General features: G+C 40.7%; 1 long non-coding RNA gene across 1 annotated transcript, besides 3 other annotated features; it reads left to right on the top strand.

Moving 5' to 3' along the window:
- Nucleotides 1-7,241: 7,241 nt before the first annotated feature.
- On the top strand, nucleotides 7,242-8,516 carry lncRNA:CR44924 (long non-coding RNA:CR44924). The gene has a single exon (NR_125074.1). It is a non-coding gene; the product is annotated as a long non-coding RNA:CR44924 (long non-coding RNA).
- Nucleotides 8,517-11,730: 3,214 nt separating this feature from the next.
- Nucleotides 11,731-11,961: a mobile genetic element.
- Nucleotides 11,962-15,503: 3,542 nt separating this feature from the next.
- Nucleotides 15,504-15,677: a mobile genetic element.
- Nucleotides 15,678-16,099: 422 nt separating this feature from the next.
- Nucleotides 16,100-16,307: a mobile genetic element.
- Nucleotides 16,308-16,477: the final 170 nt, after the last annotated feature.

Here is a 16,477-nt window from a genome sequence, read left to right on the forward strand (position 1 = left end):
AACTCTTCCGCGGCCTCCGGCTAATATAGCAAAAATTGCGCAAATCCATGCCCAAGTGCAACCCTCTCGCCACCGGTTCTCTTAAAAAACCGATCTCGCCGCTCTCGCTCTCTTAAAAAACGAATAAAATGAGAAGTCCGTTGGTGGTGGTGGTTCGACCTTCATCCCCTAGTTTTTTAACCGACCCTTCGCAGGAAAATGCTCTGGGAAAACCCAGCTTGTTTTCGGCTGGTTTCCGTTTTTTTGCTCGCTTTTCTCGACCAATAAAACGCCAGCGGTAATGTAAATTTATCTAGAAAAGAGAGGTTTTTCGGTAAAAAAAAATGCGAAAGAGGAGCGTGTATTTGTGAAGGAATCCCGCATGGCCAACGTGCGTTAGAAAGGGACAGCAAATGAAAGAAGAGCACAGATCAGCAGAGGAATTTTATCCAAAATCGCAGGCAATTTGCAAAGATATTACGGCAAATTACGGCAAAGTTACGTGCAGAAAGTGGGTAAATAAGTTATCTGGGCACAAGAAACTGTATAGTTAATTATTTTAAATTTTTTGTTATTATCTCTATATATTTTCTATTCTATCAAAAAATACATATTCTAAGATGAATATTTTAAATATTTCGACGTCTACAGTATTTTTTTCATAAGCGATTTCAAAAAAGATTTTCAAAAATACTTTCTCACACTAAATATTGGCATCGGCAATCTTATTCGCCTATTACCATAAATATAATCAAATCTTAGAACGTTTAAAGTATAGAATCGCATCTTTGTTCCCTTTTCCTTCACATCTCTATGCAAATTGTGTGCACAAAAATTTCGGCAAAACTGGGAATCGAAATGATTTTTAAGAAATTGGCGCGTTGCAAAAAGGATATCAAGCTGGAGCAGCTGCCTGTCCTTTTTGAAATAATCGAATCGAAATCCATTCAAATGCAAAAAATAAAAACCCAAATTTGCAAATTAAAATTACAATCGAGCAAAAAATCTGCATTACAATCGTGCAAAAAAACACAATTAAAAATGCCAAATATTTCCTAAGACCCATTGCAAAAAAAAATTACCATATAAAAAAACGTTTGCAGAAATTCTGAACTTGAGCAAACCCCTAAAAAACATTTTCGATTTGAAGCTGGCGACATCTACGTGTAACATCCGCTGCGCAGGATCACCAAATCCTTTGCGGATCGTAATTTGCATAAATTATTGGTGTAAAACATTTGCATAATTTTGGCACATCGTCCCGAGGCGGAGCGGGCGATCGGGTAGGAAGTTCGACATCCGGATCACCAGCTCCTCCAGCCAGTGTTATGCAAATGGACCTGCACTACATCGGGGAGGAGGGTTTGCTCCGCATTACGGATTCGGGTGCGCCGATCGACTGCGCACGCGCGCTATCTGGAAACTTATGCAAATCAGGAAGGGAATCCCCGAATATCGACGAATCGATTGCCGGAGGACGAGGGGCGGAGTACGATTGATTTTGGATTTGCATTTTACTCGGCAATGGGCAAGGTGAGAGAGCAGAGCAGAGTACAGGCTGCAGGATCAGGCCTGGATATGGTTTGTCACTTGGTTGGCGAATTGGGATTGAAGTGGGATTGGGATTTACCAATTGTTGCCATAATTGAGTGACATGGATAACGCAGCCAGAGCAGAGAGGCAAATAAAGCGGGTTGGGAGCTATTGATTACAGAAAAGGTTCCATGCCACATTGTAAAATGGCAACGGAGTACGGAAATCTGCATGAAAATGCGAACAAAAGCCCATACATTTAGGTTCATTCACAGTCTTACTTCGCGTTTATGCTTTTGCATTTGGATCTGGAATTTACATATGACAATTTCATATTCAGTTACAAATGTTTCGAAATAGAAAACTTTTGTTAGTCGCCTTTGTTAAGTGTTGTTGCTGGCCAGCTCAGTTGATTGGAGTTATCGCAGGACGAGTTCAGAGGATCGGATCCTGATTCCATGAAGCGGCAAATATTGTAACTATGGCATTAGCATTACACTGGCAAATCAATTAGCCAACTGAAGGGCTTGTCACAGACTGAACAGTCGTTATGGGGATTTAATTGCTATTGAAGTCCGTCTACAGGAGCAGTTACTGTACAGAGGAGCAAGTTATCAACGTGAGAAAATCCTCGAGAACAATTTGAGCGGAGAAGATATCTCACATCTATCTGTCTAATTACGCCAATTGCCTGTGGCACTTCGATTTCTTTGTCCTTTTTCCCAATTTTCACGATTTATGCTAAAAAGTAAACATTAGGCCTTTGAATATTCAATCCGAGGGGCTCTTCAGTGGGCATGCACACCCTATTTACCTATTTTCCTTCAGGAATAAAGAATATTTTCCGTATTTTCTTCCTTTTTCAGAGCCTCTGTTTTGGGATGCGTTAAGCCACAGATTTATTGCCTAAGATATTTCAGCATCTTAACTTCTACCCCCGAAGGCAATGAAATCCTATTCCACAGATCGATGATATTTCAATATATTCATTGCCAATTCTCGCTCATTGTTGTGCAACACTGCTGACCTCTAACCCCCAGCATGGACTCCCTGGCTGCTGTCCCTTTTGCATAAATCTCGGCTACGAATGACCACACTTAATGCTAATAGGATCTTCATTTGCGAGCGTTTTGTTGACACTTCTTGAGGAATTCATCCTCGTCCACTTAGGGATGGCTGCATTGGATGGACAAAGGCGATCGAAGTCACACAAGACAATGCAAATGTGATAGGAGTAAGGGCTGGGCAGTTGGGCATCTCGGACTGACCAACCCCACTATGGACACGCGACCGAGTAATCTCAGCCGTTTAGAGCTGGTCAAGAACGGGTTTCTGGACCACGGACCCAAGGGGTTAACGATTAAATGGTCGTCAAGCGGTCATTCCAGGGGTCAGTTTGGCACGCTTCCGCTTTGGTAACTGACCTATTTAAGGGAACTCTATAAAAAAATGTATTTTTATTTTCATAAAACCTGTGTATTGATTAGTAATGAAAGGGATTTAAATAATCAGTATTAAAACAAGTTATAATATTCGATCTAGAAATATAACTCGAACATCTTTTACACCTTTTGAACTTTAATATCAAACTTAAAATGAGTTTTTTCTTAAGAAACATAAAGGATCATTGAAAAATGCTAAGACCTTGACGCTTCCCATGAAAAGTTCGTCGTGAATTCCTTGAGAAATGTCCGTTAATTGGGGAACATGGGTTCAACAAAATGGCTGACCTCGGTCCGCAGAGCTTCACGAACGGGACAGGACCTTCGCAGGACTCGCTGAGAACAAGGCAGGAAGATAATTTGAATGCATGACCGCAAGGGAACCCTTTGAAGCCGGTCGCCATTGTCCCGCCTGTCCATCCGTTCGCCACCCCAAGGATACCGAACACTCGCAGCATCGCGAACGGGAACAGGATCACAATGAGGACGAGATACCCAATATCCAGCAGCAGCAGCAGCATCGCTTCACTGCTTCCAGGCTGACCAGATCCGGCTATAGGCTGCCATATGGCTCGTATATCCTGCAAGGGTTCCTTCCTATCAACCTTTTTTTTTGCTGCGCTGTCGAATTTTCTTCGCGGCCTTTCCGGAAACTAATTCCAATGTCCAAACCGGTTTCCTTGTGATTTTCACTTTTGATTCGTGGTCGCGAGTCCGGTCCGGTTTTCGGGCGAGGCGGTCCTTCCAGCGAGCGACCCTTCAACCCTTTTGTGTTTTCCCGGACCGCTTCCGAAAGGATGCGCAAAAGCGAATAAAATTGCAGCTTTCGGCTTCATTGTGTTAGGTCCTGACCTGAAGGACAAGAATTAGATGTGAAATCTTTTCTCAAGTTTTTTTATTAAGATCCTTAAAAGGATTCCCGAATAACCGTTATAAATTAGCGGTGCTAGGGAAAATAATAGATTGAAAATGAAGGACATGCCCACTGACCGTCGCAATTAGTCCTCGATTACTGGACACGCGCTGAAAAGGATGTGATGACCAGTCAAGATGACCACCGAAGACCCTATCGAGAAACCTGTTTGACCACTCAATAAGGAACCCATTATCCTTTGAGGGCACGCGCTGCCCATTGGTCACTGTCCATCCAGAGATAATCTCTGACTTTTCACTTGTGTCGCCATTGTCCTCGCAAATCCACACACGTGTCCACTTGGATTGTGAATTGCCAGAAATAAACATTCATCTCGACTCCGGTATCTGCAAGTTTATTAGCATGAAACCATCCCATCAGCGTGCATTTTCCAAGGGTCAGAAATCTTCAACAAGCAGAGAGTAACTCAAATATGCATTCGAAATCCGAAGGTAAGGAACATCTCCGGGGGTAGAAGTTAAGATGCTGAAATATCTTAGGCAATAAATCTGTGGCTTAACGCATCCCAAAACAGAGGCTCTGAAAAAGGAAGAAAATACGGAAAATATTCTTTATTCCTGAAGGAAAATAGGTAAATAGGGTGTGCATGCCCACTGAAGAGCCCCTCGGATTGAATATTCAAAGGCCTAATGTTTACTTTTTAGCATAAATCGTGAAAATTGGGAAAAAGGACAAAGAAATCGAAGTGCCACAGGCAATTGGCGTAATTAGACAGATAGATGTGAGATATCTTCTCCGCTCAAATTGTTCTCGAGGATTTTCTCACGTTGATAATTTGCTCCTCTGTACAGTAACTGCTCCTGTAGACGGACTTCAATAGCAATTAAATCCCCATAACGACTGTTCAGTCTGTGACAAGCCCTTCAGTTGGCTAATTGATTTGCCAGTGTAATGCTAATGCCAAAGTTACAATATTTGCCGCTTCATGGAATCAGGACCCGATCCTCTGAACTCGTCCTGCGATAACTCCAATCAACTGAGCTGGCCAGCAACAACACTTAACAAAGGCGACTAACAAAAGTTTTCTATTTCGAAACATTTGTAACTGAATATGAAATTGTCATATGTAAATTCCAGATCCAAATGCAAAAGCATAAACGCGAAGTAAGACTGTGAATGAACCTAAATGTATGGGCTTTTGTTCGCATTTTCATGCAGATTTCCGTACTCCGTTGCCATTTTACAATGTGGCATGGAACCTTTTCTGTAATCTATTGCTCCGAACTCGGTTTACTTCGCTCTCTGCTCTGGCTGCTTTATCCATGTCACTCAATTATGGCAACAATTGGTAAATCCACTTCAATCCCCATTCGCCAACCAAGTGACAAACCATGTCCTGGCCTGATCCTGCCGCCTCTCTTCTCACTATACATTGCCCATTCCGAGCAGAAATGCAAATGCAAATTCAAAATCAATCGATTTGTTCGATGTCGGCGGACCATCCTCCTCGAAGTGATTTGCATAAGTTTCCAGATTGCGCGCGTGCGCAGACCCGAATCTGTAAAGTATACCCTCCTCTTGGTGGAAAGTGCAGGTCTATTAGCATAACCCTGTGTTCTGGGTGCTGAGTTTGAATTTGGGAGTTTCCTGCCTCAGTGGAGAAGTCGCCTGTGCCAAAATTATGCAAATATTTGTTAAATGCGTTTTAGGCATCAGGTCGCTCCACATGGTAGAAATTTGCATAATTTATTAATGGTATTAACCCTCGGAGGGTTGCAGGCAAATAGTCGTTATTTTTTTTTGCTGGCAGCTGATTTCTGCGATTGATTTAATGAACTTTTGCACATTTTCGCAGGCGAAAGGTAATCGAAAACTCCGGCTCAAGATTTTTACGCTTTTTATTGGGAAATAAAGGAGAGAAACTTAGGCGATAATTTATCAAAAATATGTGTCCTTTCAGCAGCTGTCCGAGTTGATTGATGATTGTTATGAGAATCCTTAAGTTGTCTCCAAGATTGCTGGAAAATCATTAGCGATGACTCAAGTTACAGATCGCAGAGAATTCTCACGCGTTTTTCCGGGTTTTTGAGTATAAAAAGTTTCCTTTTTCGGAGGGTTAATCCCGAAAACTAATGACAATATTAAAATTAATGAAACCGGGCGACGTTATAAGATACTTTGCGTGGCATCCTGCAAATATTTACCCTTTTTCCTGGCGAAATGCTGCCTAAATGTGCGAAACTTAGGTAAGAAATTTTCCAATTTCTCTAATTGCAGGGAAAAGGGTTCGGTTTCCAAGGACTTTCTTCCAAGTTTCGTTTTCCGCAATTTTTGCAACCCCCGAAGAAGGTCCTTTCACTGCGAAACCAAGCCACGGGGTCAGCTGCCAAAGTTCCCTGAACTCTAGAGCGCGAAAAGCAGAGAGAAATGGAGAGTCAGAAAAGGAAAACCAAGACCAAAAGGAGAAATATGGAATTATAATCTTATTACATCGTCACAACAAACAGAACAGCAGCGGCACCCCCCTCGGATTGTTATCCTTTGGGCATCCTTCGATCGTCTCAGCTGCCTCCAGGGAATCCCTTCATCTTCACGACCATGGATGCCTGGAAACTGCGCACCGGCCGGAGATACGCCGGCATTTGTCCTGGATTCGCTTTCTTGCAGCACAATCCCACAATCCTTTCAAACGCACAGCACAAGGCACACACACAATGCGACGTGTCCTTACAAAAAGGATTACGCAGCATGCTTACACAAATGCTGTGGAGGGAACATCTTGTTATGTGCTCCGAGTTCAACATCATCCTCATCGTAATCATCATCATCATCAACGCCATCGGATTGAGGGTGGATGCTCGATTGCTTTCCTCGTATCCTTTTCTCACTATTTTATTTTATTTTTTTTTGCATTTTCCGTCCCATTTCAGGTCGTGTTTTGTGGAAAACACTCCGACGCAGTTGTGCGTTTTGTTCGATCTTCGGTTTTGGCAGTTGCGCAATGAGGCGAACAACGCCAACACAGTTCCAGGGAACAGGATCAGAGGTAGGATCAGGATCGAAATCGGGATCGGAATCGGTATCGGTATAGGGATATCATGATCAAAGCACGTTTGCAGCTTGATTGGGTTTTCATTGTCAACAACTGGGCGGTCCTTGAGCAGCAGTAGAGTCGCAGCAGTGCGGATAGGAAAAAGGATTGAAATACCAATTAAACGTAGCTGCGGATTTTATTTTCATCAAAACTCGGTTCAACGACATATGGTACAGAGGTAGTGCACTTCACTTCAGATTGACCTATATACCAAACAATAACTTGGTGCACCCTCCCATTTAGTTCCCAAAATAATCAAGATCTACACAAATACATATATGCTGCAAATATACAGCAAATACAAGAGCTGCAAAGAAAATTAGACGGAAAATATGAAATTAAAAAAGTTGCCTGGGTGTTTATCTCAAACCCTGAGACTTTAAATTCAAACCCTGTAGACATTTTGGAGTACTTAAGTTTTTAACACAAAGAATTAAAACTTTATCTTATTCAACTAGTTCAAAAAGGACTTGCATATTTATTGAACTTTTACGATTTCGTAGATTTTCGCATTATTTGCTTAGCTCATTTCCATAAAATGCCGACTAGCTGTCTGACCTCCACATGTCAACACAACTCATTAAGTTGCAATCAGTGTTGCACCCTTCGGTTTGTCCGACTTCCGGATATTAACTGTGAACTAATGACTTGCAAATTTTATGCAAATTGGGTGTCAAATGATGGCGTCGAAGGGGGACGAACCGAGAATGTCGTGTTATATGACAATTTAATCGCTCACTCCTTCCGGAAACTTTGGACATGTACCACTCCCAAGATTATGGTAAGAAAGTATTTTAAGGAATATGGGAAAGTTGTTAAACCTAAGTACTATTTAAGATCGAGGAAGCCTAAGCAAATACCGCTGTCCCAGTTTTGATTAATATTTGTTTGGACAGTCAAGAGGAAGAATTGCTCACCCAGGGGAAAACCCACCCCGATCCCATTATTCTGGCTTTGCCAATTTTTCGCAAAGGAAAATTAAAGGAAAATAAGCATCAGGCAGGAGGAGAGAAAAAGGCTAAGGGAATAGGTAGAATCGCAGGATTGCAGTCCAGCCAGGCATGAAGACACTTTTGCCACAGCTTAGCTCGATCGGGCAGGGTCAGGGTCCATTAGGTTAAATGATATTGATGATGATCGCAGAACCGATGCGTCGATCAGCTGGCGCTATTTCCTATTTGGCATCCGGGGGGTTGGTTTGCCCAAGATGTGCGGATCTGCTTTCTTATTGCCCCCGGCCTGGGAAATTTCTCACATTTTCACACAAAAACTATTGAGCTGTCTGCGCTGGCCGTGGTCCAAGTTGTGATAATAAAGCAATTAATAGGATTATATATGCAAGGATCTATTGGCGGATCTGTTGACAGTTGGGTGGCTAGGGGTCAAGTTGCGCTGGTCATTTGGCTCAGGATAAGGAAGGGATGGGGCTAGTCACATTGTGAGCCATTCTAGGCAACATTTCATCGAAAATGACCCTGCAATGCGATCCTTTAATTCGCCGCGCTTTTCGATGGATTTTCTCCTTAATCTGAATCGATCGATCGTCGGGGGGAAAAGGGTTGCCCGGCAACAAAGACGAAAGTTTCGAATTTCCAGCCAAGAAAATGCACCCAAAAAGGATACTTTCTATGGCAATCCTTTGGGCGGAAATCGAATGACAAATGCCAGCCTAATGCCGTCAGCTGCTGAAGATTTATGTGAAAGTTACATACGATGCGGATCTTCTTGCCAAAAGGGTTGCCTTTCGCTAAATGCAAAACATGAAAAAACGAAAGAGTGTTTTACGGTTTTCCGCCTGTCTGAGCAAAAGGACACTCTCGCACTCGAGACTCTTGCGAAAAAAGGGAAACCTGCATCCTGGCATCTAGCATCTGAGTCCTTCCTTCGGGCTGCTCGCGAATTCGTTGCACAATCCTTTATTGTTGCCATTTCCGTGACATTCGATACTGCAAATTGCATAAACACGGAGCATGGGAAATTAATGAATTGATTGAGAGCGAAAAGGGTTGGGGCATCCGCGAAAATTTAATTTTGCATTCATAGGTGCCCGAGATTCAAGCCTTGAGAAAATCGCAACTCATCTCTGCGCCAGTTGATTGTTGCATACAAGACGTCTGGCCTGCTTTTATATGAATTTTCTTTTCTTATATTTTAAATATTTTCCCGGGATAAGTCCGTTGAGGTCATGAGTTTAGAAAGTACTCTTGTCCTCTTACAGAAGAAGAAAGCCTTTCCCGACTTATGAGAAATATGCAGTCTATTCAAACGATCTATAGTTTAAGGGCTTGAACAGAAAATTTGTATTTATTTTATGTGAATTTATTGAATTAAGCAAATATTCATACCATTTCGATAAGAATTAATTTGAAACAATATATAACATGGATTGCCATAGATACTTCACACCATCCTTTTTATTATAATCCTTTTAAAACTAGTTCGGTTATAAGAATTCTCATAGACACATATGTATCATTAAATTTAACGTTTAGACAGATATGTATCATTAAATTTAACGTTTGTTTGTTTGTTTGTTTTCTTAGATTCAAAGGGTAGTTTAGAGTATTAACCTCATTACCTAAAGGTTATATTACGAAGTCTTGTAGTCAGCCCTTTATACTTTTAAAATTTGCATTTTATCTTTCAGGTCTCTAATAGATATATTATTTTTAATCAACTTTCTTAAGTACGTTTGCTTATCGAGCAGCTGCCTAGCCTCATTATCCAACCATATGTATATTTGCACATTTCCAATCGACTTTGCCCATTTTGTGTTTGTTGTCCGCAAACAAGGCTCTTATGAATATATAATTGAATCCCAAACATGGGACATCTTCTCCGGCCGATGGAGTCGCCGAATGAAGACGGAACCATTGGCACTTGAGGAGAATTAACATTTAGCACGGTTAATGCCAAACAACAAAACATCAAAATGAAATCAAGGGCTTGTCCTGGGCAATCCATGTAACCCGTTGGCTTCGGTGGTGCATCCGGGGAATTTGCATAACATTGGCACAAGTCAAAAATGTGCTGGGACTCAACAGCTTCTCGACGCATTTACGAAGCACCACCTTAATTGAAAATGCCAAAATTATGCAAATCAGACGGAAAACTCAGATATGCATCATTTGGGTTACATTTGACATTTGCCATAGGCGCGGCGGAAAATTCGCAAGCTGGCGAAATGAATTTACGAAAATTTATGCAATGCCATTGCTGTTTATTAATTGCGTTCACTGAATATAATTATTATGCATATAGTTTTTATTTCATTTTTTTTTAAAGGAAGCAGATTGATTCATATAAATGAGAAATGAAAAGTTGAGGATCGGAAAATGGGAAACAAATCACATAGAAGGCATGGGAATGCCAGCTATATAAAAATTTATTACATAAATTGAAATATAGTTTGTGATGAATAATTTACATTATATTTACTATTATAAATGATTAGGTGATTAATGATTAAATAAAGCGATGCTTTAAATATCAATATTATTAAATTTGCAGTTTGGTAGGTTTTTCAAGTCTGTTCTAATTTTTACATCAAATATTGTAGCAGTTTTCAAGAGTTCCCTAAGTTGTTATAAATTCGCATACATCAAAAGTTTATAGAAATTCTCTTGATTTTGCTATCTAACTTTTTTATGAAGATCACCTTTTGTTCGACGAAGATGCTGATACCTTTGAATACAAAGAACCTCTTCGTGATTGATCGTTAAAAGTTGAAGTAAAAGTATAATAATGATGCGTGATGTCCTTGAAAATGCCAAACTTTTGCCTTGAGTTTCAGGAGGATTTCATTACTTTTTTTGCAATGCCATTTAAGAGAACTGAAAACCATCTCTTTGCTCTCTCAAACCTCCAAAAATTCTCGTCCCTCCCCCTTTTTCCACTCTCTCTCGTTATTTATTAATTCTGCGGGAAGGTCAGCGAATTTCTGTATTTAGCAAACATGAAAACGCTCGGCGTTTTTCTGTTTAATGTCCTCAACAATTGAACACGCTGTCAGGCGACGCACACAGCATCCGTTATCCTTTATCCTGTAGCCAGGGCATACACACCCAAGCTACCCCTTTCCACGATTTCCGTGACAATGACAGCCTTTTGCCAAAATGTAGCGTTTATAACATTTTCGAATCACACACAATTTCCAACAAAATAACGCGAATAAAGGGTTGCTGTGCGTCCAGCAGGAGATGCCCTACTGCTGTGCGTCCATGTACCATATTTTCCAGTACCATACATCTGCATGTATGTACATATACAATGGTTATGTACAAGATCTGCTATACGAAATCAACTTGCTGACCAACCCAAGGCGACTTCCTAATCACACGCACGTGCTCTTCAAAAAGGACGGACTCGGACTGACAGCACTGACCAAAACAAAGGGGTATCCCGAATCCTGTCCAGCGTCGGTCAAGCGGTCGCTTCGCCCATTGAGGGGTTAACTTTTGTTGGACACGCGTCACCAGAATTTCTACAAAAACACACAATAAAAATGCATCAAAGTGGTCTGTGGTCAAGGGCGGGACCCGAAGCGATTTGGACAAACGGGTTTTTCCCCGAAAACGACCGGAAAATTGTGTGAAAATTCGGAAAAGCAACAGCTTAGGTTATAATTAAGCGGTTATGCAAGGGAAAATTTAAAGTCGCATAATGTGGGAATTATTGTATAAAGCGGTTTTCAACGACAATTGGTATTGTTTTGTTGTTACAATTACTCATTACTTAGAGCGTAAGAATGAAAATAGATAAATACTAAATAGTAAATACTGGGTTTTAAAATACAGATAAATATAAACAAGAGGGAATGTGATATTCGAGTTCCCCGACTATTAGATACACGTTATTCAGCTAGTTAGTGAAAATGCAAACTCAAAAATTCATTAATTTCCTGGTATATTGAATAATATATTGGGGAATAAAATGGGAAAAAATTTAAAATTTGTTCAAAAGTGTGGGAGTAGCGGTTTTGGGTGGCTTGGGAGGGACAGACGGACATGGCCAGACCGACCCGGCTATTTATCCTCATCCTCATACTATTGTAGATACTCTACATGTAACGGGTAAAAATATAGTATAAGTAGTTAAAACTGACCTTAACTATGCATTTACAATATTCAAGAATACAATTCTTACCATCATAATGCAACAAATTTGGGTCAGTATTTAGAGATTCTTTTCAAGTAAAATATTAAGACTTTTACAAAGTCTTTTGCAAAGAAGCTGTATTTATAAAGAAATTCTAAGGAAATACATACAAAGCAACAATTTCTTTTAATGAGGCGATCGAAGTGCAGTTTTCTGCAGTAATAAAAAGTGCAGTTTTGGATTTCACGTTTCGCTTTTCTGCCTTTAAAAGTTTCCCTTTCCAACTGAATCGATCGACGCCCCTTTAACCCCACTGAAACCCTATACAGCCATCGATCATGATCGCGCTTCCTTCCGTCCGCAAAAAATTCCCACAGTGCGAAAATCGGCGAAGGATTGCGATTGAGATTAGGAAAAGGAGGAATTTACGAGCGATCGAATAACCGAGGCACCACAGCCAGGTATCAAAGGGTGCAGGATCCAGCCAGAGGTCCTTGGGCCGGGTTCAAATGTGTCGCGTCTTATGATGTCACTGCTGGCAAAGCTGCAGCATCCACCCCAGTGCGCAGATAGTCATCGGCCTCCTTCGGCCGCGTCCTCAGCCTCATCCCCATCTTCAGCCTCATCTTTATCCTGACCTCGATCCTCGCCGGGTTCACAGTAAATTACTCGCAGAGGTGAAATGCAAACAAAGACGAATGGTCTGGCCCTGCCAAAGGTCTCCAACCCTTGCTCGCCGCTATTCTTTCCTTTTTTCTCGGATTCTTCCCCCTTTCCGTGCGTTCCTTTTTGTGACGAATCTAATGATTTTTTCCTCAAAACTGAAGTGATTTTTCATTGACCCAACGGCAGGGTGAGTTCAGAGATCGTCTTGATTTGGCCTGGGCCTCTGTTATGCCAGCTTGAACTGGTAAATGCAATAACCCGTGAAGGTTTCGATCCTAGAGGAGGTATACGCTCCGACTAGGGCTTGGTTTTTGGGGTCATTGCCGCATTAAGTCGAATTTATGGCAATCGAATGCCAATAGTCATGCAGATTAATAGGAAAGGGTGCTCAGAGGTGACCCATCCAAGCCTTCGTCATTTTTTTGTTCGATTTTGGATGGGTCAGGAAAAAAGGGTGCACCTTTTGCCCTTTATGGGATAAAATAGTTTGCAAAAATTATATCATAAAAATCGAAGACCCTATTTTGAAATATAAGACGACGTAATAAAGTAACGTTCAGTTGCGAACTTTTCTAAAAATAAATAAATTGTAGTTTTATTTATACCACTTATTGTTTTTATTTCGGACTTTATCATAGAATGACTTTTGGTATAAAACAACGAACTTATGATAACTTCTGCTATAAATAGTAACAATATTCAATAAAAATCAATAAAACTTTGTTTTTTTGCCCACTATTTTTAACAAATTTTCCTTTAGCACCTATGATAGCTACATATATGATATACTCGTCAGATTTTGACCATTTAATTAACTGGTGTAAAGTGATTAAAATCCGACTATGATCGAAAACAGCAAGGCTACAACTTCTTATCTTTTAATTTAATTTGAGCACATGAATATTGGTACTAAGTTAGAATATAAATACCAATATATCCAATGCAAACTTATGACTAATATCCATATACTCTCTGCAAGGGTGTTTTATACATTCATAAGATTGTCGAAAGTATCACAATAATATTTTACATGATGACAAAATAAATTATGACTGAAATCGTTTCTTATATTGTATTTGATAATATCTATCTATTGTCGTAAATAAATAATTAATTTGTACCAGATAATATTCATTTAAATTGTACCATTTATTATGTTTGGTTTGTATTTTTGAACATTTTTTCAATATGAACAGTTGACTAAGTTCCATGCTTGAACGAGCATTTCCGTTTGGTGCAACAAAGATCAAAATCCGCCCAAAAACGATTTTTATCTAAACAAGCAAATCTCTGCCGCAAAATTAGACACTTTACCCATCAAAGTTTCAATCACCAAAAAGGGAAAATAGGTTGAATTTGAACAGACTTTCCACTCATCCACTGAACATGCAAATGACCGTTTTGCGAGGGGAACAATGGCTTGGATCTTCCGAAATAAGTTAATGCCACACATATGTATGCACAATATGTACGGGCTGGGACGGGCTGGAGGAGGGCTGGTGGAGGACAGCACGAGGAGGAGGTAGGTGAGCGGCAATTGGGAGTAGACCAGCACGCTGACCCGAAATTATAAAGTTACAATAGCGGCGGCAGGGCAACCCTTTGCTACCCCCGAACGAATCGAATCGAATTACAGGGTTCTTCCGGACGGAGGACCATGAGGACCTGGTCTTGGACCGACCCTGGACGCAGAGTCCGCCGGGCTTGTTAGCCGCGCAGCCCTCATGTGGGTATTCAAATTATTAGAGCTCGGAGCCAGCCCGAGGATTTGACCAAACAAATCCCTTCTAATTTCACTCAGCGAGCCGCGCATGTGCAGCAGATTAAATGTTGGACGCTGTGCAGCTTTCGATGCACAAAGTCGGGCAAACTGGTTTTGGATTTCGTATGCTCTTGCCCATTTTCGATGCCGATGCCGGGATGCTGGGCTGTCCATCCATCATCAAAGGACCTGGACGCTGAGGGGAAAAACAACAAGTCATTTGAAGTTTTAATAGGCGCTACATCCTTTTGTTGGGAAAAGTGGCTAAAACTGGTTCCTCAACCAGACCAACGCAACCCTTTCGACGGGCGGAAATTTTATTTTAATTTTATTTCCTTTGATTCGAGCAAGTTTTCCCTGGGAAATGTCTTGTGCGATGCCAGTCTGTTTTGGGAGAAATTGAACAATTTATTTGGATGGAACTTATCTCTTGCCGCTTAATGGGCCCTTTGGTTTTGGGTTTTCTTGAAAGACTTTGGGAAAATAAGAAGGGATTTTGAAATTCATAACTGCCGAGGCCATGCAGGCAGGGGCATACGTAATTAAAGGACCTTCTGAATAGTAAAATATGGGTATGAGTAAGGATCTATAAATAGTTCTCGTGATGGGCAGTTGCCACGAGCCGGCCCTTCCCGTTCAACCCTTGGCCGCACTTTAACTGACCACTGGTCCTCACCTAGCCGAAACTATCATCGCATTGTTCGTATTTCTCTCCCCAGTCCATTTCACCGATAAGGGTCATCGTGCGGCACGCGCGGATGGTTAGGAATCTGTATGATGCGTGGTTGCAGCCGACACTTTTAGCCGATGCGGCAAACAAAACGAGGATTTCAATTTGCAAAAACATATATTATGCTTTCATTAAGCGGGCTTTGTTATGTAAATTGAGCAAAAGCATTTACCTCCAACCGAAATGGCCATGGCTGTGCAGAAATCGGAATAAAATCAATGGCGAAAACAATTTTTTTGCTTAACACCGTTGGGAGATACGTATGTATATGCGCACTTAAGAAATTACATATTACATATTTTAAAAAAGAAACACAAATGTAGCACAAGAGAGAATGCTATAGTCGAGTACCTTGACTATCAGATACCCGTTACTCATCTGGAAGTATGATCGAAACTGCGTCTATATCTCTACAATCCGCATGCTTAATCTCAACATTTTCTAGTTCCTGAGATCACGACTTTCATACGGACGGACGAACGGACAAACGGACATGGACAAATCGATTAGATCCAGGCAGAAGGGACATACTTTTCAACGATTCTAGTACAAGTAACGGGTATAATAAAAAATCGTATAGATACTTGGGTATTTTCATTATAGTCTTTCATTGATTTCCTTTCTAGTGTCCACTTATTTTCTGAAGTATATAAAAATTTCATTTCATTCAGCCAGAAAACAAATTAAATTGACTTTTAAATTTTATATTAGAAAGAAGAGTTTATTTATAGAAAAAGCGTACTACTACCACCTAGGCAACTTAATCTAATTATAAATTTTACTTATACGATCGAGCATGCGGATTGTAGAGATATAGACGCAGTTTCGATCATATATATATGTATATAAATAGAGGTAACTTGTATTGGGGATACGAGAGATAACCATTATAACAATTCGAAGGTCCGCGTTGGGGTGTAAATCCAGTCTCTCGTGTGATTTTTTTGGCCATCTTCTGGATTTTGTCCCCTATTTTTGTGACTGAGATCACGTTCGATATAAACATTTCTTATATACTAACGATCACCAGTGATTCTCACGTCCAGTGATTACTCGAACTTTTTTTAGGTGGGCTTTAGCTGCAAAACCGTACACTGGGATACCATAAAATAGGGCAGGAGCTGCTATGCAACAATAGCTCCTAATTTTATTTTCCAAGGACAGCCCGTTTTTTTTGGTGACATCAGCCACGTTTAAACTTATGCTCTAAATCAATTTTATTTGCACTTCAAGTTAGGGTCTTTTTTCGATTTTTATAGCATACTTACAGGCTTTGTAGAAATCTACATGCGTAAATTAT

The sequence above is a fragment of the Drosophila melanogaster genome, chromosome 3R (genome assembly GCF_000001215.4).
Source record: "Drosophila melanogaster chromosome 3R".
Lineage (NCBI taxonomy): Eukaryota > Metazoa > Arthropoda > Insecta > Diptera > Drosophilidae > Drosophila > Drosophila melanogaster.